A 13,289-nucleotide genomic window follows, 5' to 3' on the forward strand; every position below is an offset into this window, starting at 1 on the left:
TTTGTGATGCTATGGTCTCAAAATTAATTTTTGCATACTAGGTCTCATTAGGTTATACGAAAACTGCTTGTAAATATTGAACATTTCAATCGATATACAGAATTTATTTTAACATATGTTGCTATTTGCGGAACCCTCCTTATTTTAAACGCTAATAAAACGATTGGACTTGAAACGCAACTTGGGCTGTTAAAAAAAAAAAAAAACCGTGCTGAACGTGCCAGATTTAAAATATTTGAATGTTTTTCCCTTTCGAACGTTTTTCTTTAATTAGTATTGGCTGATGTGAACTGGCAGAGCTCCAAGGAGAAACGTCGTTTCGTGGCCAAAAGTCGCAAGGCAATGTGCACATAAATCACACTAAATCAGGTGGATTGTGTTTACTTTATCCGATGTGCAGAATGCGAAGCTGTGGAAGTGGGCCGTATTTGTAGTAAAATGTAATCTTCTTATAAAAACAGGAAATTAGTGAAGGCACTTTTCAAATTCCATGTCAGACATTTAGATTGCATCCATCTACGAATATTAAAGACAGGTGTCATTATTTAAAGAAATGCACATCATTAAAGTTTCACATACTTTTGAAATTCAACTTTTGTTTAGCTACATGTACTAGAAAGAAAATAAAACAAAATACAGATTGTTTTATCCAGATGTATTTGCAATATACTGCAAGATATAAAAGAATATAAGAAACACTATTTTAAATCTACTTATGTGACTTTAGTATTTCTGTGATTAGCTGGTGGAGTTAGTGATTTCGGTCACGTGACCTCGCGTGCCTTCTCTTAAAATACTTATTTCTTTCTAGGATACAGTAGTACAATTAAAAAAAAAAACTTGTTGTAACAAAACGTGGGCTCAGGTTTTAATGGACGCTGCCACTGGAAGTATATTACGTACATTTAAAAATAATTACACTATTTCATGTCCACGCCTTACACGTGTCTATATAAATGTACATTCTACAGCCCAAGTGTAACAAACACCGACAACATATGTTTAACACAGCTAAACTGATAACCTACCCTTACCAGCCCCTATAATGCCCTGTATTTAGTGCTATTTTAGGGTAATCATTAGTGTTTTCATGAAATGTTTTCTCATAGGAAATCAAGAGGGAAATTTACCATTCTTAGATAACGGGTTGCGTTTTTCTTTGTTTCTCTCTTTATGTATTTTCTTTTATTTTGCTAAGCCTAGGACAACATTTACAGAACCTCTTGAACATTACTATTCTCTGTATCTAAACAATAGCTTCTGGGGTTTGAGAGATAAACTTAGAACTCGTAGAGCTGAGATCCAAGAATGGATCACCGCAGTGGTAACAGGGTAGCTAGGCCATTATCTCGCTTTACGCTGAAATAAACAAACAAACGATATGAAAAATTAATATAAAAAGAAACAACCCAACTACATACATAAAATTAACAGGGACTTTAACTTATTAATGCCGGTCTGTATCTTTAGCGCCATCTATAAATTTATTGTCATTATTCGCCTAAACAAACCCTAAAAACAGTGTATGTGATCTTCAGGAGAGTTATGAAAATACAAGGTTAGATTATCGTCATGATAGCTCCATTAACAGATATATGAAAGGAATAATTATCACGTGTATTATATCCATTATTGTTCATGACATTGCACGATTATAAAAAAACACACTTTGTTTCTTTATTTGAATTTCGCGCAAAGCTACACGAGAACTATCTGCATTAGTCATCACCACCTACCGCCAACTCTTGGGCTACTCTTTCACCAAGGAATAGGATTGCCCGTCACATTATAACACTCCCACGGCTGAAAGGGAGATTATGTTTGATGTGACGGGAATTCGAACCCGCGACCCTCAGATTATGAGTCGAGCGATTTAGCCACCCGGCCGCAAAAAAAAGAGCACGATATAAATGTTCGTATGAAGTGTTTGTTTTTTAGTCTCAAACGCAACATGATTGGTTTATTGTGAACAAGGTCAGTAAATCAGCAACATGATTGGTTTATTGTGAACAAGATCAGTAAATCAGCAACATGATTGGTTTATTGTGAACAAAGTCAGTAAATCAGCAACATGATTGGTTTACTGTGAACAAGGTCAGTAAATCAGCAACATGATTGGTTTATTGTGAACAAGGTCAGTAAATCAGCAACATGATTTGTTTATTGTGAACAAGATCAGTAAATCAGCAACATGATTGGTTTATTGTGAACAAAGTCAGTAAATCAGCAACATGATTGGTTTACTGTGAACAAGGTCAGTAAATCAGCAACATGATTGGTTTATTGTGAACAAGGTCAGTAAATCAGCAACATGATTGGTTTACTGTGAACAAGGTCAGTAAATCATTTCGATAAACAAATTATAAAACACTAATATTTTGAGCAATTACCTCTTCATGGATATTACTTGAAAAGTTTCTCTTTTGACTGAACATGGCTTTTATGTTGCTTTTTAACTCCTACTCTTGCAGGCCAGATGGGTAAGACGCTCGACTCCTAATCTGAGGATTGCGGGTTCGAATTACTGTCACACCATACATGTTCGCCCTTTCAGCCGTGGGTGTGTTATAATGTGACGATCAATCCCAACATTCGTTGGTAAAAGAGTAGTCCAAGAGTTAGCGATTAGTGATGATGACTAGCTGCCCTCTCTCTAGTTTTACACTGCTGAATTAAGGACAACTAGAGTAGATAGCCGTTGTGTAGCTTTGCGCGAATTAAAAAACAGCAACAAAACAAAGCAAACTAACCCTTAGTTTTCCCTAACTCCATGCCTCTCACTGATGTGTGTGTGCATGTGTGTGTTTTTTTACAGCACAGCCACGTTGGGCTATCCGCTGAGTCCACGGAACGGAAGCGAACCCTTAATTTTAGCGTTGTAAATCCGAAGAATTACAGCTGTACCAGCAGGGCACCCTCTCAGTGATACAGCTGTAGTCCGCAGACTACATACGTACGCCATTGTTTAGCTTTGTGTTAAACTACAAACAAGTCAAAACAAACCCTAATTCCACTTTTACTAAGAGTATGTGCACTTGGAAAGACAATTTGCTTTTGCAGATTTTGTGCAAAACCAATGAAACATAATGTTGCGTTTAGATTTTCTTTTAACACTTTTTTTTGTAAAACTGCATCACTTCAAACAGGTTTCAAAATTGACAAACAGTTATTTAAAATGAAAAGTTTGTTACAATGAAAATCTAATTTGTGATACTTATCCAGTTTTTGTTTTAAAAGATAATAACTAAACAATGTTATTGACGTGTTCATAAGTCATGAGTTTAAGTCTCTTAATCCACTTTATACGAAGCAGGGACTTCCAAATAACAAATAATTTTATTTGTTTGTTTCAGCGCAAGGCTACAGGGTGGACTGTTTGCACTTTGTCCTACGCGTGAAATGTAATCCCAGATTTTTGTTGTAAGTGATCCGGCATGGCCAGATGGTTAAGGCACTCGACTTGTAATTCGAGGGTCGCGGGTTCGAATCTCCTTCACACCAAACATGCTCGCCCTTTCAGCCGTGGGGGCGTTCTAATGTGATGGTCAATTCCACTATTCGTTGGTAAGAGAGTAGCCCAAGAGTTGGCGGTGGATATTGATGACTAGCTTCCTTCCTTCTAGTCTTACACTGCTAAATTATGGACGGCTAGCACAGATAGCCCTCGTGTAGCTTTGCGCGAAATTCAAAACAAAACTATTTTCAATTATTAATAGTTGGTATAAAACTTCTGACTGTTAAAACGGTTTGTATTCTGTTCGTCATAAAATTTTTACAGAGTATACATTGGTTGAAAGATGATTCATTTTCATGCTATTTGTAATTATTTCAAAAAGTGTCATTTTCTAAACTTAGAAACAGGTAGCTTTTATCTGTAAACATTTCATGTTACGTTTTGGAATTATTGGCGCAGATCTTGATATTATTAACTTGTATAGTTTAAGTAATTTTATGTCAATCGAATAATATAAATGAAACATAAGTAGCCTTAGATACTGAGGACTTGTAGGTTATATCCACCATAGTTTTAGGAAGTGAGAATCTTTATGTTATTTTCTCATCATTAGCCCTAAACAACGAGGATTGCTACTTTACTATTTCTAAAATTACGTTTGTTACGTTTTTGTCTCCAAAACATGCTCGAGAAATTAGCAGAGTTAATATACTTCTCCTAAAATGTCTTGAAAAATACAGATAGTGTTGTTATTACATCCTAAATAGCCTTATATATCACTGGTATTATATTATATATTATACTGCTACGTTAGGTTCTCCTGAATATCGTAGAAATTCAGCTTTGCTACGTTAAAACTGCCTAAAAGGTATTGACAAATGAGATTTGTTAAGTTACTAACTGCTAAATAGCTTTGGAAAGTAAACATTGCTACGTATCTCAAGACAGCTGCTATGGGTATTATCACTTTTATTAAAATAAAGGTTTAACACCCATACTGACCGTCTTGAGATACATTATTACTTCAAGCTGGTTTCTCGTCATCACAAAACATTATTACGTTTCCATATCCTTTCAGCTATTAGATTATATCTGTCTAATAGAAAACTAACAAGTTCACATACGTACTGATGTCATTGATTTACTGACACCTTGTGAAACACCTTCTGAGATTTCACTTTTCTTCAGTTTGACAGAATAATTATGTAGGGAAGAAAATTTTTATTATACCTATTGTACTAGAAAATTATTGCTTCATTTTTTTATTAGATCATACCTATTGCACTGTAAACTAATTTTGTCAGTAAAAATACTTGTCAGTTTTTGATTTGATTATACCTATTACACGACAAAACTACTGCGTCAGTTATTGATTTGATTATACCTATTGCACTAGAAAACTATTAGGTCAGTTATTCATTTGATTATATCTATTACACGACAAAACTACTGCGTCAGTTATTGATTTGATCATACCTATTGCACTAGAAAACTATTACGTCAGTTATTGATTTGATTATACCTACTGCACTACAAAACTATTGCATCAGTTGTTGATTTGATTATACCTATTGCACTACAAAACTATTACGTCAGTTATTGATTTGATTATACCTATTGTACTACAAAACTATTACGTCAGTTGTTGATTTGATTATACCTATTGCACTACAAAACTATTACGTCAGTTATTGATTTGATTATACCTATTGCACTAGAAAATTATTGCGTCAGTTGTTGATTAGATTATACCTATTGCACTACAAAGCTATTACGTCAGTTGTTGATTTGATTATACCTATTGCACTACAAAACTATTACGTCAGTTATTGGTTTGATTATACCTATTGCACTAGAAAATTATTGCGTCAGTTGTTGATTAGATTATACCTATTGCACTACAAAACTATTACGTCAGTTGTTGATTTGATTATACCTATTGCACTACAAAACTATTACGCCAGTTGTTGCTCTTTTCTTGAAAGAGTTTACTTAATATACTCTGAAATGACTTTTGAGTTTATAGATGAATTTCGAATTTAAAATTTAAAAATACAGTTGTGTATACTATATATATCTGAAATAATTAATAAAGTTATGGTTAATATTTCTCCCCTATAGTTATCAGAGTGGAAGTGAGATCTGGAGGCAGGTGTAATCGTATACATATATATAAAATGCAGAACAATTAATTACCAAGAATACGAAGAAACAGTTTAAAAATTGACAGATCGACAATTGTTTCAAGTAACGCAAAAACATGTATTATTAATAAAAACAATATTTTCCAGATAATTCAACCAATAAAGATCGAGGTGAGCGATTGTAAATGCGGTTTTTATATCGCTTAAAATATGGTTCTTTAATTAAGGCATATAAAGAACTGAACACTCTTACGTTTAGTAAATAGTTGACTTGGCTTAGTCTTCAGTCTCTTAGCATCACATGTATTTGTAATAAGGTCTAGACACAAACTTCCTAGGTTTGAAATTTATTGCTTTCTAATTGCGATTATTAAACTTTTGAAATCAGAAAACGACAATATGCTGTGTGGAAGCGAAAACGTTAGAAAAAACTGGTTTTTGAAACTTTGTATTTTCTGTAAATTTATGTATAAAATTGAAAAGCTCTCATATATGAATATAGATAACACAAACGACAGTGTAAAATATATATTTCTGCATTGATATAAGAACCTATGACAATAGAATTCATTTACGAAGGTAAAATTTGTTTGAATTTCGCGCAAAGCTACACAAGGGCTATCTGCGCTAGCCGTCCCTAATTTAGTAGTGTAAGACCAGAGGAAAGACAGCTAATTATCACCACCCACCTCCAACTCTAGGGCTGCTTTTTTACCAACGAATAGTGGGACTGACCGTCACATTATAACGCTCCCACGGTTGAAAGGACGAGAATGTTATAATGTGACAGTCAATCCCACTGTTCGTTGGTCTAAGAGTAGCCCAAGAATTGGGTGTGGTGATGACTAGCTTCCCTTTAGCCTTACACTGCTAAATTAGAGACTGTAAGCAGATAGCCTGAAGTAGCTTTGCGCGAAATTAAAAAACAAACAAACTAACTAAGAAAAAATGCAGTATTAATTTCAAAACTAGCTTCCGATATTAGCTATAAATGTCAGTGATACGATAATTTAAAATGCTTATTGGAAAAATATTATCTTTAAAGAAACACTATTGTATCAATGTCACCCCGATAGAACCAGTATTGGTTATAACCATGTGCAATGTAACCGAACTAAAGACACCTATGGTAGAAAACAAATGAAAAAAGACACACGAACAGATACACAGAAAATCGAAATAAAAAAGTAACATTTTTATTATCCAATGAACTACTTTCTTAGTCGCATTAGAGTATACAACCAAATATTCTGATGTTTCACTTTTCTTTAACCAGCTGTCAGTAGATAAGTTTGAAATACAACCAACCGTGTAGATATTTTGCAACCTCGACAACCCAGATTTGTCTTCTAAGCTGACATTTCCTGTTAAACTGTTTGTCTCACTGAAAAGAGTGATTTATGAACTCATTTGGTTTTCGGGAAGACACACTTAACATAGGAAATGGTAAAAATAATGTTCTGTCACAAAGTATTTGTGTTCATTCCCGTACAGATATATCCTAAATCAGATCGTTTCTGAGCCCCAAGTCAAGAAGAAGTAATTTCTAACAAGAACATTTGAAGTGTAGTTTATTTTATTTACGTTTGATTCTCAAAGCCTAATTTTAATGAATTAAGCAATAGAAACAAAGTTAAATAGATATACTAGAAAGTTTATTTAGATTGAAATTTAAATTAATTTGGAATTACTTCAAGTTTTGGCAATAAACACATTGATAGAATGACTACAACATAAAGATCATAAATCACAAGGCAGAGAAATAAAAATAAATAGATAAATGTAATTTTTTTACCTCCACTCGACAGAAAATATCTTTAAAAATTAATGTATGAAACAGTCTAAAAGCCAACCAAATATTTCAGTAACCTCATTAAGTATATTTAAAGCGCTACCCATTATTTTTCATTTGTTTGTTGCGAGTATGGTAATCACAAAAAGTCCACAATTAAAGTTCCAAATAGTACCTTTACTGACTAATTCTTGAGTTACTCTTTTACCAACGAATAGTGGGATTGACCGTCACATTATAACGCTCCCATGGCTGGGAGGGCGAACATGTTTGGTGCGACCGGGATTCGAAACCGCGACCCTCAGATTACGAGACGCACGCCTTAACATGCTTGACCATACCGAGACCATTTCATTTACTGCCTTAATACCCTTCTCAGTCATCTCTTGAATAAATCAATCAGGTCAAAATACTTGACATTTGTCCCAATGGTCATTAATCAGCACAGCTACATTTCTATCACCAAACTGAGTCTCAATTATTTTTAATTCAGAGACAATACTTAGCAGCAGCATTTATATTAGCCAGCCTAGAGTTTGACTATAGTGACTTGTATGTTAATTTTTTTTACTGCTTTTATTTACATATGGGTGGAAATGATCTTATATTACGTCATCTGATAAATTGTTGTTTATTTTGTTTAAATTTTGAACAACTCAGACTTTAATTCACGTCCATTTATATAATCTACAAAATACCGTATTTCTGAAAATGCGAGGAATAACTCGAATAGTGTAAAAGTATCAGGAATAATCTTAATATTTATATTTTTGTATTCTAAGTTGAATGGGTATTTTCCTTCATTTAAAATGAAGCTATTTCTCAATGATCAATTTTGAATTTCAAATGAAATTTATTTCTCGTTTAGCAAATTCTACAATAACTTTCAAATATGTATGTAGGCCCGGCATGGCCAAGCGTGCGACTCGTAATCTGAGGGTTGCGGGTTCGCCTCCTGGTCGTGCCAAACGTGCTCGCCATTTCAGCCGTGGGGGCGTTATAATGTCTCGATCATTCCCACTATTCGTTAGTTAAAGCCCTGATATTAACATTCCAGACATTCAAAGGTTAAAATATACAGCGTTTTAACCGACTACACCAGCTATTAAAAGCGTTAACAATGGTGTATAGTTTCTTATTACCATCATTTGGGTGCTCAGAAAACGCAAAGATGCTCTCCAACTAAGTAATTAGGTGCTTTGTTCATAACCTACGCTGACATTGTTCGCTGTTTATATTGGTTTACAAACGTGTTTATTCTAAGGAAAATAGAATCAGGTACTTGATTTACTAATATTTTCAAAGGAGTTCTACAGTCCAAATATCTATGACATGGTTTTAGGTTGGAGATATTTCGGTTTTGTAGAAATTAACAATCCGAATTAATTTTGAAATATACGTTAGATCAAATTGCAGGCATTCAAAAGTGACACGAGATTGAAATGTTCGGTGATAGACATGGTGGGGGGGGATATGGAAACTAAGGTGCTAGGGCTGCGAAGACACCTACCGCCTTAAAGTACAGAGGTGCTAAGGGTTAACTTACTTTTCTTTGGTTTATTAGGCCTGCTATGGCTTGGTGATTATGACACCTGACTCGCAATATGCGGGTCACGAGTTTGAATCCCCATCACCGAAGATGTTCGCTCTTTAAGCCGTAGAGGGTGTTAATTTGACGGTCAGTCCAACTATTAGTTGATGAAAGAGTAACCCAATAGTTGCTGGAGACTAGCTTCCCCCCAGTTTGTCACTGCTAACTAAATAACCCAATAGTTGCTGGAGAGTTGTTGACTAGCTTCCCCCCAGTTTGTCACTGCTAACTATTTTCAACATCCGTAAAATAAAATTATTTCAAAATCAATCCCTCAGAGCATCACGTTCATATCGTGCACGTGAAACCTTCTTACCTGTCGCGAACTGATATGAAAATCAGTTGAGTCTGAAAGTTGTATAGTTTCAATATATGCCATGAAAACAAATCAACTTATGTATTGCTCTGATGAGTAATGTAAGCTAACATGTTTAGTTTATCAAGATAACAGCTTCTAATGAGTGAAGAGATAAAAGTTACCATTTAGTTACATGTTCTGGTAAAATTTACGATTAAATTACAGTCTATAATGGGATGGACACTAAATACACTATTTACTATGAAAGATAAACCTAAGTGTCCATATACTAAATATTCATGGTTTCTTTGTTTACAGTTAAAGACAAATCTATACAATGGGCTATCTGTGCTCTGCCCACCACGTGAATCCAAACCGGATTTCCAACAATATGAGTCCTCATACATACCGCTGTGCCACTAGGGAAGAAGCTATTCATCTAAGAAGGCCATAAAAGTAATTTTCTGTTATGACACGGATAAAAAATGAAGATATTTAAAAGGTATTTTATTTTGTCAGTTTTGTACAAATTTATTTTCAAAGGTCCACGAAAGAGTAGTTCAACAAAAATTGGATTCAAACCTTTCTGTGGTTTACATTTGTGAAATATTGTGCAATTACGGCTAGAGTTATTGGGTTTAGTGTGTCGCTCACGTTACCGCGTGGTTATAATCCACTGGAAGCGAATGTTATTTATGTCACAGTTTTGCATTCAGTTCCACACAAATACACGTAGTGAGCACGCCACACTCATATAAGTACATGAAGGTAAACATATGTTTGTGCATGTTACGTTAGTAAAACAGCTCACAAGACAACAGGTTTTCTGTTCACTTCTGTCTTCACCGTTGTTTACTGCATTTGACTCTGATGAAAACCACACGAAAGCTGTTTATTTACAGGACGGTAGGTTATCAAAACACACAACGTGGGATGTCAATTTCTTGTCCCACGTAAATTTGTTTTCCTTCTATTTCCTACTTAATTAAATACCTCTAGCCTGTAGCCACTCACGTGCCGCGCAACAGTCACAGAGAAACTACCTTCTTCAAAACTACTTACAGAAGAAGAATAAAAAAAGGTTTATGTTAATCTCTTAGTGTAAAGGTAAATAAAAAAATAATAGATAGGTAAGTAGAGTTTGAAACATAAAACCTGTAAGTGTATGAATGAACATTACGTTGGTGTATATACTAGTAACCTGGTATGATATTGTTTGTTTGTTTTCGAATTTCGCGCAAAGCTACACTAGGGCTTATCTGCGTTAGCCGTCCCTAATTTAGCAGTGGGACGTTATAACGTGATGGTCATGCTACTATTCGTTGGTAAAAGAGTAGCCTAAGAGTTAGCGGTGAATGGTGATGACTAGCTGCCTTCCATCTAGTCTTACACTGATAAATTGGACACGGCTAGCGCAGTTAGCCCTCGTGTAGCTTTGCGCGAAAACAATAAACAAACAAATCAATTTAACAATAAAATATACGTAAATGTTTGGCGCGACGGGGATGCGAACCCGCGACCCTCAGATTACGAGTCGCACGCCTTAACGCGCTTGGCCATGAATAGAGAGAGAAAACGTGGTTTAAGATTTAACTGTACCCCTAGCCGAAGTTCTGCATGAGAGTCAACACGGGGCGCTCAGATATTTACTCTTTTTTCGCCCTCTGCTCCTCAGTGGCTCAGCGGTATGTCTGCGGACTTACAACGCTAAAAAACGGTTTCGATACCCGTGGTGGGCAGAGCACAGATAGCCCATTGTGTAGCTTTGTGTTCTTAATTCAAAACAACAACAACAACTTCTCTTCGCCCAACTCGTGATTTTATATTAGGTTAAGCTATTTGAGAGAGAGAGAAAAGAAAGAAAGAAAGCTAGTTCGTATTTACATAAATAAATACCCCACACACGTGCATTAACAAACAAAGTGTGGTTATGGACGGCAAGCAAACGGTAAAGAAAAGATCGACAACATACACCATCTGGCGATTATCACAAAATCAACATAAGAATCCCCTTGATCCCTTTAAATAAGCTAGAAAGAGCGATCGCCGCCCCTCTTCTATTCATTTGGTTCTTGTGCCACAAATTAAAGAATGTGAATTACTGCGACACCTATTGACAAAAAATTTCTTACGTTATAATCTGATGGTCAAAACATATTATTATAAAATATTAATGCCCATTTCCAACCTGTTTGGTTTACCTGTGGTTTAATCAAATAAAAAAAAATATATTATAACATTTTTCTAACGAAGTATCAAATTTGTTTTATTCAAAACAAAATAACGAACATTTCTATCGTAAATGTACAATTCATATCAAATTCTTAATGAATTTATAACGTTGCTCCAACAAGAATCAAAATCAGTCACATTTATAAACAAGTATCCCAGCCAGAAAAAACCGACAAAATATATTCAGCATACCCCGTACATTTCGGAAGCTCCATTGGATTCCAGTTGTTGATTGACTTATATTAATAGATTAATGTACTTTTTCTCCAATGGAAATCCAACAATCACATTAGGCGGATATAGGTGAACTAGTGTGAGGTGTAGGTATAAAAGTGGTCAAACACATTTCACCTTTCCTCAGACTCCTGCAGACATTATGTAGAAATGACCACTAGTACAGTTAAGTGAAAAACATGGATCATGCAATATTCGAATGATCCCCTTAACCACTCCAACAGGTCCATATTAGTAATAAAACCTGACAAGGATAGACTGATACACTAAACCACTCCAACTGGTCTTTATTAGTAATAAAACCTTACAAGAAAAGACTGATCCCCTTAACCACTCCAACTAGGTCTTTATTAGTAATAAAACCTGACAAGAAAAGACTGATCCCCTTAACCACTCCAACTGGTCCTTATTAGTAATAAAACTTGACAAGGATAGACTGATCTACTTAACCACTCCAACTGGTCTTTATTAGTAATAAAACTTTACAAGAAAAGACTGATCCACTAAACCACTCCAACTGGTCTTTATTAGTAATAAAACCTGACAAGAAAAGACTGATCCTTAACCACCTCCCAACTGGTCCTTATTAGTAATAAAACCTGACAAGAACTGAGACTGATCCTCTTTAACCACTCCAACTGGTCCTTATTGGTAATAAAACCTGACAAGAATAGACTGATCCCTTTAACAACTCAACCACTGGTCCTTATTAGTAATAAAACCTGACAAGAATAGACTGATCCACTTAACCACTCCAAATGGTCCTTATTAGTAATAAACCCTGACAAGAAAAGACTGATCCCCTTAACCACTCCAACTGGTCTTTATTAGTAATAAAACCTGACAAGAAAAGACTGATCCCTTTAACCACTCCAACTGGTCCTTATTAGTAATAAAACCTGACAAGAATAGACTGATCCCTTTAACCACTCCAACTGGTCCTTATTAGTAATAAACCTGACAAGAACTCCGAACTGGTCCTTATTAGTAATAAAACCTGACAAGAAAAGACTGAGTCCCTTAACCACTCCAACAGGTGCCAATAGTAATAAAACCTGACAAGAATAGACTGATCCCTTTAACCACTCCAACTGGTCCTTATTAGTAATAAAACCTGACAAGAAAGACTGACTCCACTTTAACCACTCCAACTGGTCCTTATTAGTAATAAACCCTGACAAGAAAAAAGACTGATCCTTTTAACCACTCCAAATGGTCCTTATAAGTAATAAAACCTGACAAGAAAAGACTGATCCCCTTAACCACTCCAACTGGTCTTTATTAGTAATAAAACCTGACAAGAAAAGACTGATCCCTTTAACCACTCCAACTGGTCCTTATTAGTAATAAAAGCTGACAAGAATAGACTGATCCCTTTAACCACTCCAACTGGTCCTTATTAGTAATAAAACCTGACAAGAATAGACTGATCCTTCAACAACTCCAACTGGGTCTTATTAGTAATAAACCTGACAAGAAAGAGACTGATCCACTTAACCACTCCAACTGGTCCTTATTAGTAATAAAACCTGACAAGAATAGAC

The 13,289-nt window shown here is 35.2% G+C and overlaps 1 long non-coding RNA gene across 4 annotated transcripts in view; it reads left to right on the forward strand.

The window, feature by feature from the left end:
* The window catches only part of LOC143249908 (uncharacterized), a 75,044-nt gene extending 65,297 nt beyond the window's left edge, over positions 1 to 9,747 (forward strand). For 2 of the 4 annotated variants that reach the window (XR_013028032.1, XR_013028034.1), the window contains exon 3: positions 9,598 to 9,747. This is a non-coding gene — a long non-coding RNA (uncharacterized LOC143249908). Of the gene's footprint in view, positions 1 to 5,575; positions 5,748 to 9,597 lie in introns of those variants that run through there. The other 2 variants (XR_013028033.1, XR_013028030.1) reach the window with 1 other exon arrangement.
* Positions 9,748 to 13,289: the final 3,542 nt, after the last annotated feature.

Source organism: Tachypleus tridentatus, chromosome 4, assembly GCF_004210375.1.
Source record: "Tachypleus tridentatus isolate NWPU-2018 chromosome 4, ASM421037v1, whole genome shotgun sequence".
Taxonomy (NCBI): Eukaryota; Metazoa; Arthropoda; class Merostomata; order Xiphosura; family Limulidae; genus Tachypleus; species Tachypleus tridentatus.